At 46.9% G+C, this 17,244-nt stretch overlaps 1 protein-coding gene across 2 annotated transcripts in view; it reads right to left on the bottom strand.

Annotated features, from left to right (window-relative positions):
- The window catches only part of MRAS (muscle RAS oncogene homolog), a 38,195-nt gene extending 21,987 nt beyond the window's left edge, over positions 1–16,208 (bottom strand). Inside the window, exon 1 of one of the 2 annotated variants that reach the window (XM_083865191.1) lies at positions 16,128–16,208. The gene's annotated coding sequence lies outside the window, so the exon portion shown is untranslated. The remainder of the gene's footprint in view (positions 1–16,127) is intronic. The other variant, XM_083865192.1, reaches the window with a different exon arrangement.
- Between the last annotated feature and the right edge of the window lie 1,036 nt (positions 16,209–17,244).

Below are 17,244 nucleotides of genomic sequence, written 5' to 3'. Positions count from 1 at the left end.
CCTTTTACCTGGCCACTTTGTAAGCATTAGCAGCTCCACGCAGTGCCTGCAGGGCTGAAACTCTGCAAAATCTGAACACTTCCCTCTCTGTTCCTCTTGCTGACTGCTGGCTGCAGCCACACAACCACCACGACACACCCAGAGACGCCAGCCAGGTACCAAAATAGTTCAGCCCAATGTGTTGTAGGCAATCCCTTGGGCTGGGAACTACTAAGAATCCTTGAAAGACAGGACATGCCCTTTTAGGAGGCTGCTGCTTCCCTTGAGTCATGCTGATCAGGACTGAATGAACTTCAGGAATTTTTCCCTCAAGTAGGCATGACCATGTCCCAAGCCTTCAAGAGCCAAAGGACTTGAAGGTGTATGAAAAACCACTGCCAATTATTATTAAATAAAGATGATTAACTCTTAGCCAAGTTTTCTCCAGCCTGTCAGATTTCCTTCCCAGTCAATGCCTCCAAAAGGACACACTGAACAAAAGCTGGACCGTGTTCCAGTCTTCAGTGGGAAGTCAGCATGGAACAGAACTGTCATGTGGGAAGCCAGAGTCTGATGCCCTTTGCAGTTCTGGCATTAAGTTTTCCAAAACACAAGTGAAATTTCAAGCCTCTGAGGTTTTCTAAGAAGGCAGATTCTAACAGGTGCTCCCAACTCCCATCAGCTTCCGGATCTGATGGAGCCCAGCACCTGGTAAGACCTGCACAGGAAATTACAGGGATTTCCTTTTGGAGCAGTGATCAAAGCACTATCAGATTGCTACTAAAAGGGAGAAAAAAAAAAGAAAGCCTAAAACCAACTGTCGTTTAAAATAAAGTCTTCTACCAAGCCATAAAGAGCTGAAACTGGCTGGGCTTTGAATGTGGGGAGATGTAGCTGTGGGTCCTGAAAGCGGCCTCTTCAATTCTCCTCCTGCGCAAAAAGATGCTGAACCCCAAGTGTTGTGTTCCCTGAACTGCTCACTGGCTTCCTGTGCCAGCCAGACCTTTTCTCCCTTTCAACCCAAAATTGCATCACCTCCCCCACCACACAGATGCTGCTCAGATTTACTGTAAGAGAAAGAAAATGCACCGGGGGAGTAATGAAGCACTTGAGATTCACAAAAAAGGCAGCTAAAGGCAGTAGTTGCCTGATGAATACTTGGTAGTTATTTCAGGAAACACAGAATTATAGCCTGAACAAATAATAATAATAAAAAAAGCCACGTCACTGGAAACAGCTTAGGTAGTAGGCGGCCCCCCCTCACCTTCCCCCTCTGTGAATCCCTGAGTGATGTAAGGAGAAGCCCTTGCTGTAGAGAACTGAGCAGCAGCTTTCCTGTGGCCAGGCTGGCCTCAGGGACTCACTTGTTTTTACTGGGAAGCACGTGCTTGTTGGTGTCCCAGTCTGTACGTAAGTGCAGCAGAGCATGAGTCAATCATACTGACAAATGTCATCCAAAACCAACTCTGTTCCCTCTCCCAACTCCTCCTCCACCTCCCACAAAAACTCCATTAATCTTCAGCCTGTTTCCCTTGGTGATGTAGTGCCCTTTTCAAAATAAGAAGAGTTCTGTCACTCTGACAAGCCAACAATCAGGTGCAGAAGCCAGATTGGTTTTTTTCCTTATTATTATTAAAAACAGCACTTCAGTCAGATTTGGGTCATTTGCAGCTACAGCTCTGCCACTACTAGTTCTGTAGAAGAATACAGTTATGCGACCAGAGAGCAGCTACACAAGATTCATTCCTGTGTCTCTAAGACCTCAAATAAAACTGTATGGTTGCCCTGTATGGTTGCCAGTTTGGGGGTGTCCACTGGAGGCTGATCCAAGCCTTTTGCCAAGGTATGAAATGAGCATCCTACTCAGTAACTGGGACCTGGCTCAGCTATTCTTACTTCCATTACTTCTTGTGTGTTTAAATCCACCATCCCTTTCCTTACCTATTTATTTCCAAAGCTCTCAGGAGACATCAGGGGATGATAGATTCCTGTATTACTCTTGCAAATTCTTTGTTAATGAGGCCAGGAAGGCCTCTCCTATGTTATCATGAAACCAATGAAACTGACCTAAACATACTGTAGCAAAAAAGCAGATAGCCAAGATGTTCCCCTGCCCTGCCCAGGCAGAGATAACACACCAAGAATTTAGTGGAGGAAGCGGCTTCGAATTCCAATAGCTGCCCTTCCTGCTCACACAATCCCTGGAAATGGGCAGCTTCCCTCCTACACATCCCAGCCTGCTGACACACCAATAGAAAAGACCCCAAATTCACTGCCCTGGGTGGTTTTGCTGCTCTTAACACTGCTCAGTGAGGTTTCTGAAGCAACAGCCCAATGCTTCAGCCACGCCCTGTTTGCAGCCCAGATGTTCTGCTGCCTGCATGCAGCCCTGATGCTAGCAATGCATGGCACAGCCAGATGTGCATGGCACAGCCCTCCCAGCCTCAACCAGCATCAGCTTGTGCAGGTGGAAGTGGTCCAGGCAGTGAATTCCTGTGCAGCAGCATGGAGCTGTGAGGGGATCCTAAGCAGCATCAAGGACTGCCCAGCATGGACCACCTCACAGCTCCACCCTGCCTTCCCCACATCAGTCCCAAAGCCCCTGCCAAAACAAGGGGTACATCCACCCCTCTGCCCAGCTCCTTGATGGGTCATTGCCCTGCAGCCTTATGGGCACCACGCTGTCCACACATGGCTGAGCCAAGGCACAGACTTCATGGCACCTATGGATGCTTTGGAGATGATTAATGGATAGAAAGGGTACAGGGCCACCTCATTCCAGTCACCCTCCTGCAAATTAATCAATGCATTTGGCTCCAAGCTTGTCTTCCAGTCAGGCTCAATTCAGTATTTAATGCTTTTTACATCTCCAGTGTTGCTACCGGATGTCTTTCAGGATGTAAATGGCTTTTTAAAGACTCTCTTCCCTCCTGGCAAACACACTTTGCATCTCTTAGACAGCTGCAAAGAGCTGAAGGCTGTGAAGTTCCCTGATAATAGCATTTCCACTAGGGGATGGGTGAATCCTATCAAGTCCAAGGGGCAGATGAAGAAAGGTGAGGAGAGTGGGGATCCAGGCCATTTCCAAAATCCGTCCGCTACCTTCAAATCTTTTCCAAAACTTGACTCATGTCTATGTCCTTCCTAGGCAAAAAGACTATTGTTGTACATATCCTATGGAAAAAAAAAGACACATAGCCTGTTCAGTTTGCAGCACAATATTCCCTGAAATTATCTGTGAGCTATGGGGCAGCACTGATGTTTCTGCAATAGTCCTACACCCCAAGGCACAGGGCAGGATTGTAGGGCTCTCTGTAAGTTTTCCCAGGGTGTTGGATAAAGGACAGTCCTCCCAGTTCCCCATAACACATCTAATACTCACTTACAGGTACAGAAGAACAGTGAGTATGCTGGTCTGTAATGCTGGAGATTTAGTAGAGCTTCACCAGCATGGACTTCAGAAGATGAAGGAACTGTTACCTTCCAAATTTACCCAAATAGGCACATGGCCTATTTTACTTAGAATTTAATGACGCTACATCCCAGAACTGTGTGGAAGGCTATTCCAGGCATTTCCCAGGTCCATGTCATTACTCTGTCGCTTGGAAGACTCCAAGATCTCATCACTGGGCCAGGGCCCATAACAGTAATTTTTTCCAGGCTTGTTACAGTGTCTGCCAAGAGCATAAGCCTCTTATTTACGTACAGCATGCTGGGGAGGTGACTCCATACTTGGCAAATCCAACTTGTCTCAAAGAGGAGGGTGGGCAGAACTTGGGGCTGGGTACAGGGATGAGGAGTGGGATGAGGGGTGGATGCACAGGCCCCTCCTCTGCCTCACAAATGGTGATGCAGGGTTTTGCAAAGCCACAGCATTCCACTGAACCTGCCTGAGGACAGGGTGCATGTACACTGCCAGCATCCCAGCCATGTGCCAGCCCTGCTGCCTCTTCCTAGCCCCTCTCTTTGGCAAACCCCTTGGCTGTCAGCTCCCTTCCCTGCTCCTTCCGCTCTGTGCCAGCCTGGTGGTAAACACACACCTTGACACTCAAACCAGTTAGCAACTGGCCAAACCACCCCTGAGGAACAGAATTTACCCTTGCATGACTCAAGTCCACTCCCCTATCAACTGCCTTCACCCTGCCAGCACTGGAGAGAAGCATCCCCTGAGAATATCCCCTTGGAAGAGAGATACCAGGGCCCCAGCTGGTGCTGCTCTGTACCTGCACTTTGTTGTTGAATGCCCAACTTACATCTCAGGTGTCATGAGTGGATGAATCCATAGGGCAGCAACTGAAGATCAACATGTCTTTGAAAGCACCCTGTAAGTCAGCTGACCCAACTTTAGACCCCTGTGGCCACTCCTCAACCCCAGTTTCAGCAGAGATCTGCATCAGGATACCCTAATTCTGGTTCCTTTTACACTTAGCCTAAATTCTCTGCCTTGACTCTTAAATCATTCAACTTGCAGCCGTGTGGGAGGGTGTATATGTACATTCATTAACACTTCCATTATGCCCTGTGGTTTGGCAGGTGGTGCTGCATTATGGATTTAAACAGTGCCAGCAAGCAAATCTACAGCACTTCACTGGATTAGCATGCTATGGGAAATCATACCTCAAAAGTGTTTTGCACTCTCATGAAGCAGCTCCGATGAGCAAGGCAACAGCAGGGCTCCAACCACCACTACACCCCTCATCACTGTGGAATCACATCAGAAATTCACCCACAACTTCAGGGGAAGACAAACCCCCTTAAAACCCAATTACCATTTGGTGGGGAAAAAAAAAAGAAAAAGAAAATAAGAAAGCAACAGCAGATTCTCTTGCCAGTTAAAAGAAAAGAGAGGCACACCCACTTATGCCACAAAGCATCTTTCACACACACCAAACAGTAACATCTGCTTTTGCCCTATAAACTGTTTTCACATGGGAGAAACACACCACACTTGGTTATACTAATTTCAGAAGCCAGCTTTCAAGGTATTCAGCACCCCACACCCAGCGTGATGCCTCCTTCTGTCTTATCATCAGGCTGACACTGACAGATTTGCAGAAACTGCACAGTCAGATTCCCTGAGAGGATGCTGTCCCAGAGGGAATGTGGAGATGTGCTGGGCTACAGAGCAATACAGGCAGTGGACACACCACTGAGTCTTGGAAAAGGGCAGGTAAGGACTTTTGATGGGACAAGAGGATAAAGCATCAGTTAAATATTGGTATCACCACACTGCTTGTCATTTTCTGGGGCTGGACCACATTCACCTTTCCTTAACTGTGGGTTGTACTACAGTGCCACTGTACACTGCAGCTGTACCTGAGTGGGACAGAGCTCCTACAAGTGTACAGCACTCGTGCTTTACCTGAGCAGTGGGAAGGGTCACTCCACAGGTCAGATCATGCATCAACCAAATAAAACAAAGTAACTGGACAAAGTTTCTCAGTCTAGACTATTGAGGTAAATCAAGAGCTACCTTCAAAGAATCCCTGGTCTTTGATTAGCTCTTCCAGATCATTGCTTTGGTTCAATTACTCTGCTCTTCTTTTCCCATTTGAAACTCAGAAGAATTTGAGCAAAGAAAGATGTTCAATCTCCTAGACACCTTGGCTGAGAAATTCCAAAGAAATGTTTGGGTTCTGCCATAAGACCCATTTTTAACTTCCATCCACCACACAGCTCTGAAGTACAGCTACCCTGCTACAAAGTTGTAACCAAGTCAATACACCAAGGTCCCTTCTCAAAACCAGTGGGCAGCATTATGTTGCTCTAGCCTTAGGGTAGATCTCATGCCATTCCTATGCAAGTACACTGCTATTATTTTTAAACACCAAGCAAAGAGATTATGGATTAGCCTTAATCTTGGCAATCCATTTAAATCTCTCATTTGCATCATATTTTACATACCAGACTCAGCAAACAGCAAAAAATTTGGATTTGACCCTTCTTTGTACTGCAGGGTTCTCTGCAAGGGACATAGATCCTTACATAGAGTTATCCTCTAATATTCAGCATCTTCAATGACATTTCAGACTTAAAATTTTAAATAAAACACAACTATAGATATTGCTTTTTTAATATCGACCTAGTGAGTGATAATACAATGAGATGATTTACCCTGATGACATCTTGACACATCTCTGCATATAAAAATATCTCTATTAAAAGCGCAGATAGAGACAGCATGGATGGCAGCCACTTGAAAAAAAAAAAAATAAAATAAATAAAGCCCCAAAGCATTAAGGCCTTGTAAGGGACAAGATTACTTTCATCCTGCCACAGCATGTTTCAATTTAACCACTGCATCTCTCAGCACTTTTGGTTCATATTCTTTTACCACACAGAGACACAAGTTTGGTATACGCCCAGCCTTAGGAAGAGGAAATGGTATTTTGGGTCACCAGTTCCACCCACAGTGTCCACCCACCCCTCCACTCAACGAAGCTTTTGAAGTGCATCAGTCCCAAACAGGAACCAGAATACATTAGCCTGGGGTCAGGAGGGCTTGAGGAGCCTGAGGTTGGGAGATATTTAAGGAGTTTTTTGGGGGAAAGTGGCTTTGTTAGCAAGTTCCTCACCTCCTGCTGCCCATGAGGACACCCTGCCCAGGGCTGCTGGCAGATCTGCCCCAACCATGGACACTAGCAGGCATTTCCTCAGCCCTTCTGTCATTGTCTTGAAGGTGGCAGACCTCCAATCACTGCCCAAGTTTAGCAGTTCTTCACTGCTCTGGCTGAGACAGCTCCTCTTTGTCTCTTCCCACTTCTCAGCTATGCCAGTCCACCTTCACGAGTCTTCCCAAGCCCACAGGAACTTTGCTCTATTCTCTTTTCCCCCAAACCAGAGAACTGCTCCCAGTGTTTTGTGCAGTAGAAGGATTTATTCTTATGCTGCACAAAACCAAACAGATGCTTTGACACAGGACATGCCCCAAACCATAATTTTTCTGCTTTGCTTCGACAGCCTAGCATTTATTTCCATATTCTTGTGAGGTTAGTATGTAAACAACAGAGAATAACTTGCTGTGCTCAGGAGACCTTAAAATAAGAGTCCTATTTCTCTGTCCTCCTGGATCCAGTAAGTCATCCCCCCGAGGTTCAAAGAGTTTCTGAAACTCATAATTTAAAAATCCATGGAATAAAAATGGGGTTGCTGGAGATCTTTACCAACAGAAAAGTAGACTGAAACTGTTCTGTTATTTAATAATTCAAATCCCAGTTGCCTAATTAAACAGGCTTGCTACATTGCAAAAAGAATAAGGAATTATATATTCTCTTAGCTAACTTTGTGGGTTAACATGAAAGCCTTTTCATGCTCCACAGGCATTTGGTCCAAGTCAAACTTTTGAAGACAGATTTAATACTCCACAAGTAAATCTCATCTAACAAAACCCTTGCTGCTCTCAGGACTAGGGTGATGCAGCAGCTTATCAGCATTTCTGTGCTTCATGGAGCTGTTTTGCAGGATGCACAGAGGAAGCGATGCCCAGCCGAGCATCGTAACAGAGCATTCAGAATCTCTTCGGACCTTCCCAAAGCTCAAGAAAATCAAATGGTCTGCACAGTTCCTCATGCCTGACATATTCTCTGTGGATTAGATCTGAAAGCATCCACACCATGTGGAGGAAACAGAAGTCTCTCTCAGAGCACTCTGCCCTTGAGCTACAGAGTATTTTCTTAGGGAAGTGCTGCAAGTACTCATTCAAGTCCACCTCATTGCTACAGCTGATCACAACCTCTGGACTTGCTAGTTCTGAGCTACGATCCTTCCAGGTACCACCAAGGTCTCTTCAAGTGGCAGTGAAGTGCACAGAGTGGGCTCAGGAAATACCTGCCTTGTTCTCCAAGGGCAGCTGTGTCAGATGCAGGCAGGTACCTTAACAGCGAAATCATGCACTATTCTGAGAGCTACAACAGCAGTGTTTGACCTTGCACTGTTGCACAAAAACAATTCACAACAGCTGAGGGTTTTTCCAGAGCACTGGGGCATGTCTCCTCCTGTTCCAAGGTTAGTTAGGGATTCTTGTCCCCACGAAACATCAGCAGCCACCAAACCAGCCTCAGTCTGCAACTGCAGCTCAGCAGCAAGCACCACTGAGCCAAAGGGATTCCTTCAGTGATCTCCCCACTCCCAGTTCATCACCCTGCAGCACAAGCTCTGTGGATGCCCTTCATGACTCTTTCTGGGATTGAGTGCTTGGTACTGAATAACTTCTTCCAAAGAGTCCTGCTTTATAGCTGTATGTTCCCCACCCAGCAAGCATTGCACTCAGGCTGGTGACACCAATACTTCTACAGCAAGTATTACACAAGACGTTAGCTACATATTTTCTAAAGATCACAATCTCTACTAAACTGCCAGCTGTCTATGCAGACCACTCAAGAGCTATCTGGGTATGCTAAGTACAGATGACAGACCTGATAACAGCGTCTGGATGTGTCCAAGAGATTAAATTCCATCTGCATCCTGTTACTTTTGTCATTCAGTACCCCTTCAGATTCTGTGTTTCAACAACCAACTGGTAAAGAGCTTGTATCACAGGATCACAAATTTACAGAAAAAAGCCCTTTAAATGCTTTTCTGGAGTCACCAGGTGCCTGATGACATGCTACAGTGGGTGTTTTATCAAGAAAAAAATTGGATGTGATTCCCACTACACTGATGTCCATTAACATCTTTTTAATGTGGGTTGGGTGGGTCTTTGTTCCAGCTATTGCCTATCAGACTCACCATGAGGCTTAGTGCTTCCAGCAATGCAAAGAGCAGAACCCTATTCAAAAGCTTTTCACCCTCTCTTATATTTGCAAAATGAACAAGGATTTGTTTCCATAAACCAGAGTATGCCTTGCACTGGAAAATGGAACAGGCTGCAATAGTGTACCACTCAAAACTGTATTGATGGAAGTTGACACACATTTATTTTCATACTGACATGACCAATTCTCAAAAAAAAACCCAAAAAACAAAAACCAAACAAACCCAAAACAAATCATAAGAAAACAAAGGAAAAAAGAAGATTTCACTTTAATAATTATTTTTTGCTCACTTCAAAACCACCTCTTTCCAATAAGTGGATAAAACAGAGGAACTGTGGAGCCTCTTGCTGTTGCCAAATCTGCATTTTTTGGACACATGGTGCTGTCAGGGTTTGTTCACAGAGTCCCTCTCTATACTCCATTGTTGGCTCACCCAGCAGTGAAATCCTGATCCCAGTCCCTCCTATAGCTGTGACAGGAGCTGAGGTATGCTGGCAAGCAGACGTTTGGAGAGCTGAATTCACTGGTGCTCTCAATCAGATTGCAATTTCATTAAAGAACTTTTAAATAAAACAAACTCCAAGATTTGCACTTCATAATTAAGTGGAAGCCAACTGAATTAGTGTCAAGACATGCCTTAAGTTAAAGTATCCAAGCCCTGGCAGTTCTGAAAGGGAAGCTCCAGCAGCTTGTACCACAGCAGACCCTGACATTACATCTCCTTGGGACTGCAGCTCCTGTGGAGGAGGAGAAGCTGAGGCATGCCAGGCTCTGCCTGCTCCCACTCAGGGTGCAGGTACCCATTCCTGTGGTGCTGCAGGCACAGCCTGGGAGGCACAGCAACATCCCTGCCCTGGCAGTGACCCAGGAGTGACTTTCCAGAGGCAGAGCAACAACTGCTGGGAGCAAGTCAAGCTCCTGCCCAAGCCCAGGGAAGTCAGCAGCACTGAGCACTCCTGGGTTTCCCATGAGGAATATTTCACTGTAACCCACACACGGTACATGACATGGGCCCCGAGCAAGGCACAGCATGACTTGCAGCTGACTTCAGCAGGCTTTAGTTTGATCTGTAAATCCTCTAGACACTTCACAAGAATGTTGCTCAACTCCCACTGCCTTCAGCCTCACAAGAGGTAGACATAAATACTTAGCATTAGCATAGCTCCCTGTGACTCATTTTTTCTCCTTTTTAAATATAGCATCCTATAAACGTGGATACATTCTGAGCAATAAAACTCACATTGTTTCTGTTCATCATGCAACCATAAGAAAAAATTCCTCCTGCCAGCTTTGGACTGCTTCCTCCACCAAACCCCAAACATGGTGACCCTCACATAGCTGAGATGGAGTAGTGCAGGCTCTGCTCCATCGGGGAACCCAGGTAGCACAGGGACTCAGCACTGTGACAGCAGACATGGAGCTGGGCAGAAAGCTCCATCATCAACCCTGACACTCACATCAACTTTATTAAGAAGAGCAGAGCTGGCTCTGGGTACAGGAAGAGCAGGGATTTTCCAGAGAGGAACATAGTTTCAGTGCCAGCCTTGGGGATGCCACTCACCAAAGAAGTGGTGGTGGAGGCATCTCTAGCTGGGGGATGCTCCCCACTCTTCATCTTCCCCCAGACATACATCAGCTCCCTCCCCCTCCATCACCAGGCTTGAGCTTTCTTCCTTAGAAAAGCCATACCCACATTGTCTAGCCAAGCAAATGTCACAAGCACTGAGAAAGAACCAGATGGGAAAAGCAGGGACCAGAGCTTGTTGATTTTCATGGGAATTGAGACCAAATTTCAGCACCCTCCTGTTTGTCCTGATGCAGACTTTCTTGTGTGATTAATCCTTCATGCTGTGTTTAGCTTTACTGAATACTTCAGTTTCCTAGCTGTACAAATGAGATAAAGAGCGGGTATCTCACAGGTATGTTGCAAAATAAATAGATTTTGCATTACGAATGTTACAGGAATGTTTAAAACTTGCATAAGTATGAAGACTAATCCATCACTGCTCAAAAAGAACCCTAGGACTGATAGCAAATTTAAATCTTACCTACACAAACATTAGAGTATGCAAGACTGTTTTCTTAGTTTATCTGTTTCTTCTGATAACCATGTTTACCCCAGTGACTTGAACTGTTCTAGTCACAAGCTGTTTAAGTGCACCAAATCCTATCTAGAGAAATATATGCTTTACTCTGTCTACAACAACAGCTGAAACATCAGTCATCTTCTCAGCTGTCTTAAAAATATAGCTGAAAATCCATGCCCATATCCATCCTGCTGTCAGGTGACTGAAAACTACATTTCTACCTCTTGGACCTCTCTAGTAAGATTACCCATGAGAATTTATTTACCACAGTATTTATCTAATTGTTTCGCTAACATTCTTATTTCATATCTGAAATTAGTGGAATGGCAGAGCTGCCACTCTCATCCTAGAAACTGGCATTTTAAAGACAAGCTTAACAGAAGCCTTTGCTGAAAACTTCCAGGAGTGTGTGTAGCTTGAAAAGCTAATTCCTATTTAAAATAATGACTAAGACTCTGAGGAATCTAACTCCCAAAGTCACACAGGTAGTTTTGAATATGTTACCCTTTCAGGGTAATTATGCCATCAAAGTTCCAGTCAAAAGCTGATGAGCGTTACTAATATATGCTGATGAGAGAGCCTTGAACGTGAAAGACCTTCTTGGTTTATTTACACTCCAGTAAATCAGAAAGCACACCAAGACTTATTTTCACATACAAGAGTAACAGACCTGACCACAAGGGACATTTAAGGAGGTTAACCCACAGCCCAGGGAGCAGGTTTACTCTAAACTGGCTGCAAGCTGATGCTGTTGTACTTGTTTTCACTGGAGATGATGGAAACGTTGAGCAGCTGTTTGGACTTCAGTGGACTAGCACCAGTCACTACACAGAACAGTGGTCTGGCCTATTACCTGAATCATTGCAAGTCACCATTCAGATGCAAAATAGCCCCCAGGCAGTCCTCAGTGACATTCATCTCTATACCAAGAACTAGGCAGATGCAGTCAAGAGCTGGGATGAAGAAAGAATAAGCCATTTTTACCACCTTGCATAAAGTTGTATACTTGGCACAACATTCTTTGCAGAAGCAGACCTTCACAAAGAGAAGGCAAGGCAGACATTGTGTTATTTGGGAGAAGGGGAAGGAGTGCCAGGAACTTTTTAAGCTGCTCTACAGTAGAAGAAGAAAGTACAAGAAAGTAGTTAAAGATTTTACTCTTGAGCCTATCAATGTCAAACAAATTCCAAGGTTAACAAATTTTAGCCAAAAATGAATACATAAATTGTGCAAACACTGAACATTTTTGCTGGTCAGTTCTGGCCAGAAGAGGAGTACCAGGAAGGGGAATCCCATCTAAGACTGTCTCAGCTAGTTAAATGCCTTCTGAAGTATCTCAGCTATATTTATGCTTCCAACACATCCCACTGAGAAATAACTTCCACTACCCCATTTTAGAAAGAAGAAAAGTGGCCTCAGTGAGAGGAAGGTTCATTGGTACCTGTAGGAGTTTCTGACCATAGCCTCCCCACTCTGGCCAGATTGTGACAAAGGACTTGGGGGCAGTTTCCCATCCCTTCACCTAGCTCTAGCAATTGGGCTGGTCTTTCAGATTAAACTTATCTGCCTGGGCAACAGTAAACACCACTCACTGGAAAAGCAGTGTCTGAAGCAGTAACATTGCATCAGAGTCAGTAATGAGTACTATAAGTAGAGCAAACTACTTAAAAATATTGTTAACCTCCCTCAACCCTGTCCCTACCTTTTCCCTCCATCATTATTTCAGGAGACATATTTTCGTACAATTATTTCATTATCTAATGGCAAACTGGCTGCCTGTTCTATCTCTATGCAAGATTTCCATATATATTATTCCTCCGCTGACATTTTCTCACACATACACACGCATGGATCAGCAGTTACTCCACTACATTCTCAAACAGAGAATAAAAGAGACATAAATCTCAAAAAAATGAGTATGCCAAAAAATTCAGCATCTGAAGTTACAGCTGTTCATTTCTCCTCTCTGTTCAGAAAAAGCCAGTCGTGGCTTATTGCAGATGTTAGTGAAGTAGATGGTGTTGCTCTAGATTTACTTTGGATACAAACACTCGAGATGTGACCCACTGGAGTGCTGGAACTTTGTTTGCCCATGAAGAAAAATACAGCCAGTGACATTTGAGTAGAGCAGGAAGGCTCATCCCCCCTCCTCAGTAAGTATCTTGTCTCAAGCACCCCTGTAAGCAACAGCAGGAGAAAGAAGCAACAACTCCACCAAGGAGTGGGCTAATGTTCTTCCCATCTGCCAATCCCACGCTCATTCTGTTTGCACTTGGACCAAATCCTCCCAGCCCCTTCTGCTTTGTACTTCATTAAACTTGGGTGCTTCACACAACAAAAATAATGTCATCCATCTTTGAAAGGTCACTTTCAAGGCACATTTCCATATCTTTAACATGGCCTCTCTTCCTCAGCCCTGCCTTGGAAGCCTGAAAATTAATTCCCTATTTTTCACATTGAATCTGTCCCTCGAATCCCAATCTACTTATTTATGACAGTAAAAGCTTATGCACACACCACCATCATGCCAAAACACTCCCCTCTTTATTCCTGTGGATTCATTCTTCACCTCCAGGGACTGAAGTACTCCCTGCATTGAAGAGCTGCACATTCCCATGCTGAGGTGCAATCCCTCTTACCTCCACCTGCGCAGGTAAGAGAGGTAAAGGGATGAACAGTCATGGAGAAGTTACAATGTTGAGGCAAAAGCAGCTCCACAAAGTGTAGGGGCACTGCACTTAAGGCCCTACACGGCTCCAAAAACTGAGCAAGTCTGAAGCAAGGAGCCACCAGAAGAGACAGTTTAACTGAAGGTGTGACAAACAAATAACCCAGGCAAAACCAAATTATTAAGAGTGGTCAAGCTGAAGTCTGGAGCCTAAAATTTTTACAGGGCATACTGATTCATCCTAATGAACTGACTCACCTGGAGCCAGCAGGTCAGTAGGGATGCCAGGCTTGGCAGCTGTGGGTAGAGGTTCTTGGCTTGAATCCAGCTACAAAAAGGACTTCACACCCAAGGAAGGAAGATAAAAATGAAAGGGCAGAAATGAATGAAGCTGAACAGTTTTGCTCAAGGAGCCTTCCAGAATTAAGAGAAGGGAGTGGAGTTTTTGCTCAAATGTTGTCAGCCCTGAAACACCCCTAGGAGCACATGCTGCAGCTCATGGGCCAGGGAAGACTCAGGACACTGCAGTTAAAGAAGAGCCTAAGAAAGCACAGCACAATGTCAACAATAATAGATCACCACATCCATTTTTCTTATATCCACCTGCCTTACATTGCCTTTGCCAATGACAACACCAGCTCATGTGCAGGATTCCTCCTCCTCCTTCCAGTCCCCAAATGCCATGTCTCCACCAGTGCCAAAAAAATGCGTGGGGAGAAGGAAGAAAGTCTTCTCTAACCACCTTCTGATACAATGTTATTCCTCCCTAGTGTTAGTCTCAGTCCTAGGTTAAGAAAAAAAAAAATCCAATGCCACACATACCAAAAGCTCCTCCCATGAAGAAAGCAAGGTAAATTTCTGCAGATCCTAGCACCTCCAAAAATTTTTGAGCTCGTGAAAATACCCACCAAAAGCTTCAATAAATAGAACTACCTCTCACATAATTCCTGAAAAGAGGTGCTGGGCCAGCTCTGACTCTAGTGCAGCTGCTCTGGTTCAGGAGTGATGCTTGGTGGGGTGTTTGGCCCTCTGCAATCTGGTTATACTCTATCATACTGGATATCTCCTAGAATGGAGGAGCAAAATCAAAGGCAAACAAATTGATGCAGAACTATAATATGAAACTAGTCATACCTATTTTCTACATACACTATTATTTTTAAGAAGATGCTGTCAGCTTGGTATTTTCAGACTCAAATATCTGGAAAGAAATCTTACTTCTCTTAGGCAGTCCAAAGCTCTACTAGAGAGGAGTTTTTCTTTAAAGCTATTACTTCATAATTTCCTTGCCACACCCCTTGTTCTTTCTCTTATCTTTCTCCTAGCCTTTCTTAAATTGATAGATCCTGTTTTTGCAAATCTGTCTTAACAGATTCAGAGCAAGAGACAAGTACCTTTCACAAAGAAAAATGACAGTTTTAGGCCTTTGAAATGCATTTCTCTTGTGTGGAAAGAGCACGAGATAACCAGATAATTTCAGAGTGAAAATTCAGAAAGCACATCTATATCAGAAAGCTGATACCACTATAAACTTGATTCACCTTTCTTAATATCAACTCTTGGATGAACAATAGTTTCCAGGTAAGATGTGCATAAACATTTCCAGTCAATAACATCCCTTTAAGCCTGCCAACAAAATCTGAACTTAGATGATTTAAGCTACCCGAGGAGTTGGTAGCTTAGAATTTCATATTTCCATGGCATTACTGGAAAACAGTGCCAGCTGACAGTGCTGCAGTTCCCTGTGCTGGGAAAAAGCCTCACGCCGGGGTCAGGACTCCCCTGTGCGATTTGCTCTCCTGAGAAATCCCTCCCTCCACTCCGACCTGAAGTGAAGTCCCAATTTGCTGCACGACGTAATGAGCCCGACAGGAAGGGTCACTGGAGCAGAGGAGTGCAGGATGCTTGAGACTGATCCACCACCCGAGGTCTGACACATAGCCTGCTCCTCAGCTTGAGCCAGCGTGGCTTTATCTCAGTTTCTCTGTCTAGGAAGCAGGGCTTTATACGCTGTTTCTAGGGCTCTTGAGCCATTGATTAAAATAAATAAACAAACACAAACCCTACAAGTTTTCTATGTAACCCCCAGCAATCCCAATCACAAGGTCTGAAAAATCTTCGCCCTACCTCTGTTTTTTTCTTAAAGCGGAGAGTAAAAAAAAAACGAAGTAAGAGTAAAGTAAAACCAGAAAAAAAACCCCAAACAAAAACCAAAAAAAACACAACCACCCAACCCAAACCCGTACCTCCTCCTCTCTTTGTAACTGAAGATAGCATCTCTATCCTTCTAAAAGTTATGGAAGCTTATACAAAGTACTCAGTGATCCGAGAGCAATTTTAATGCAAGATAAGAAACCTCGCCATACCCCGATCACCTCCAAACGCAGCCGGGGCAGGAAACTAAAACATCACCGTGACTCCGAATCTGTGGCGCGGGGCGTAATCCCTGCCACAAGCAAAACCCAACAAAACCCTCAACTTAAAAAACATCTTCCTTACACCGCGTAACTCAGAGCGGCCCCTCTGCTGGGCGCTCACCGCGGGGAAGGCACGGAGCGCAGGGCGTTCCGAGCACTGCACCGTGTATTCCCTTTTCCCGGGGACCCTCCCGCGGCCCGGAGCCCCCCGGAGCCCCCGTACCGTCCGTGCCGCTCCCGGCGTCCGGCGCTGCTGCGGCACCGGCACCGCTTTCCTCCCGGCTCCGAGCTGCGCCCAGGGAAAGCGGCGGTGCCCGGGGCGCGCTGCTGCCGCCGGGGGGGCTCATGCCAGCGTGGGGCGCCGCATTTCAGCGGGAATCGCTGCGGAGAGAGGAAAGAGGCGGAGGGGGAAGCCCCGCCGCGGTTACCGCCGGGTGTCGCGGCGGGCCCGCCCCTCCCGCGGGCTTGTCACGCGTGGAGCGCCCAAAGTGCGCGGCGCTGTCCCGCGGGGGACGGGCAGAACACACCCGGGTTATTGTTTGCTCGGCCGTGCCCCCCCCGCCCCGCTCCCCGCCCGCTCACCCGGGCTGTGGGCCCCTCAGTGCCCGGGCAGCGCCGGCGGCCCCGCGCTCTGGCCCCGGCGGCCGCGCAGCCCGCGCCCGGCCATCCCTTATATCGCCGCCGCGCCTGCTATAAATAGCCCGGCCCCGCCGCCGGGGGCCGGCCCGGGCGCCGCCGGAGGGGGATTCGCGGCGGTGCGGGGACCCGCCGTCACCTGCGGCTCGGGCGCGGGGCCGCGTTCGCCCCTGGGGGCCGCGTGGGGGCCGCTGTCCGGCGGGCGGGGTGCGGCTCCCGGGGGCCCCGGCCCGCCGACCCCCGGCGCGGCAATGGATGGGCCCGGCCGCCGCCGCCGCGCGTTAAGGTGGAGCGAGCGGGGCGGCAGCGGCACCTTAAACCGCTCGGGCCGCTCTCCCCGCCCGGCACCCCGGCCCCGCGGGGCTGCGGCTGGACCGGACCGGACCGGACCGAGCCCCCGGCCGCGGGGCTGTGCAGCCGCCAGCAGGGGAGGAGGAGGAGGAGGAGGAGAGTAAACAGCCGGTTCTGTCTGATGGACGGGGCAGCGGCCGGAGGGCACGGGCTGGTACAGGCGCCGATCACGCCACATGAGCACGGCACACACCGAGCCTTTGAGAGCCAGATACTGTGTGCACCCAGCCCCGCTTCCCCCCTCCCCCTCATAGTCATGCTTCATACGAGGAAGTCTCGTCAATTTTAGTCCCAATACGAGAACTCGAGTTTAATACACCAGAGCTCACCCTATACAGCACTCGGGGAACACA

This window comes from Zosterops lateralis (genome assembly GCF_965231275.1).
Source record: "Zosterops lateralis genome assembly, chromosome: 7".
Classification (NCBI taxonomy): Eukaryota; Metazoa; Chordata; class Aves; order Passeriformes; family Zosteropidae; genus Zosterops; species Zosterops lateralis.
The sequence above is the reverse complement of the archived record's forward strand: the minus strand, read 5'-3'. Positions and strand labels throughout refer to the sequence as shown.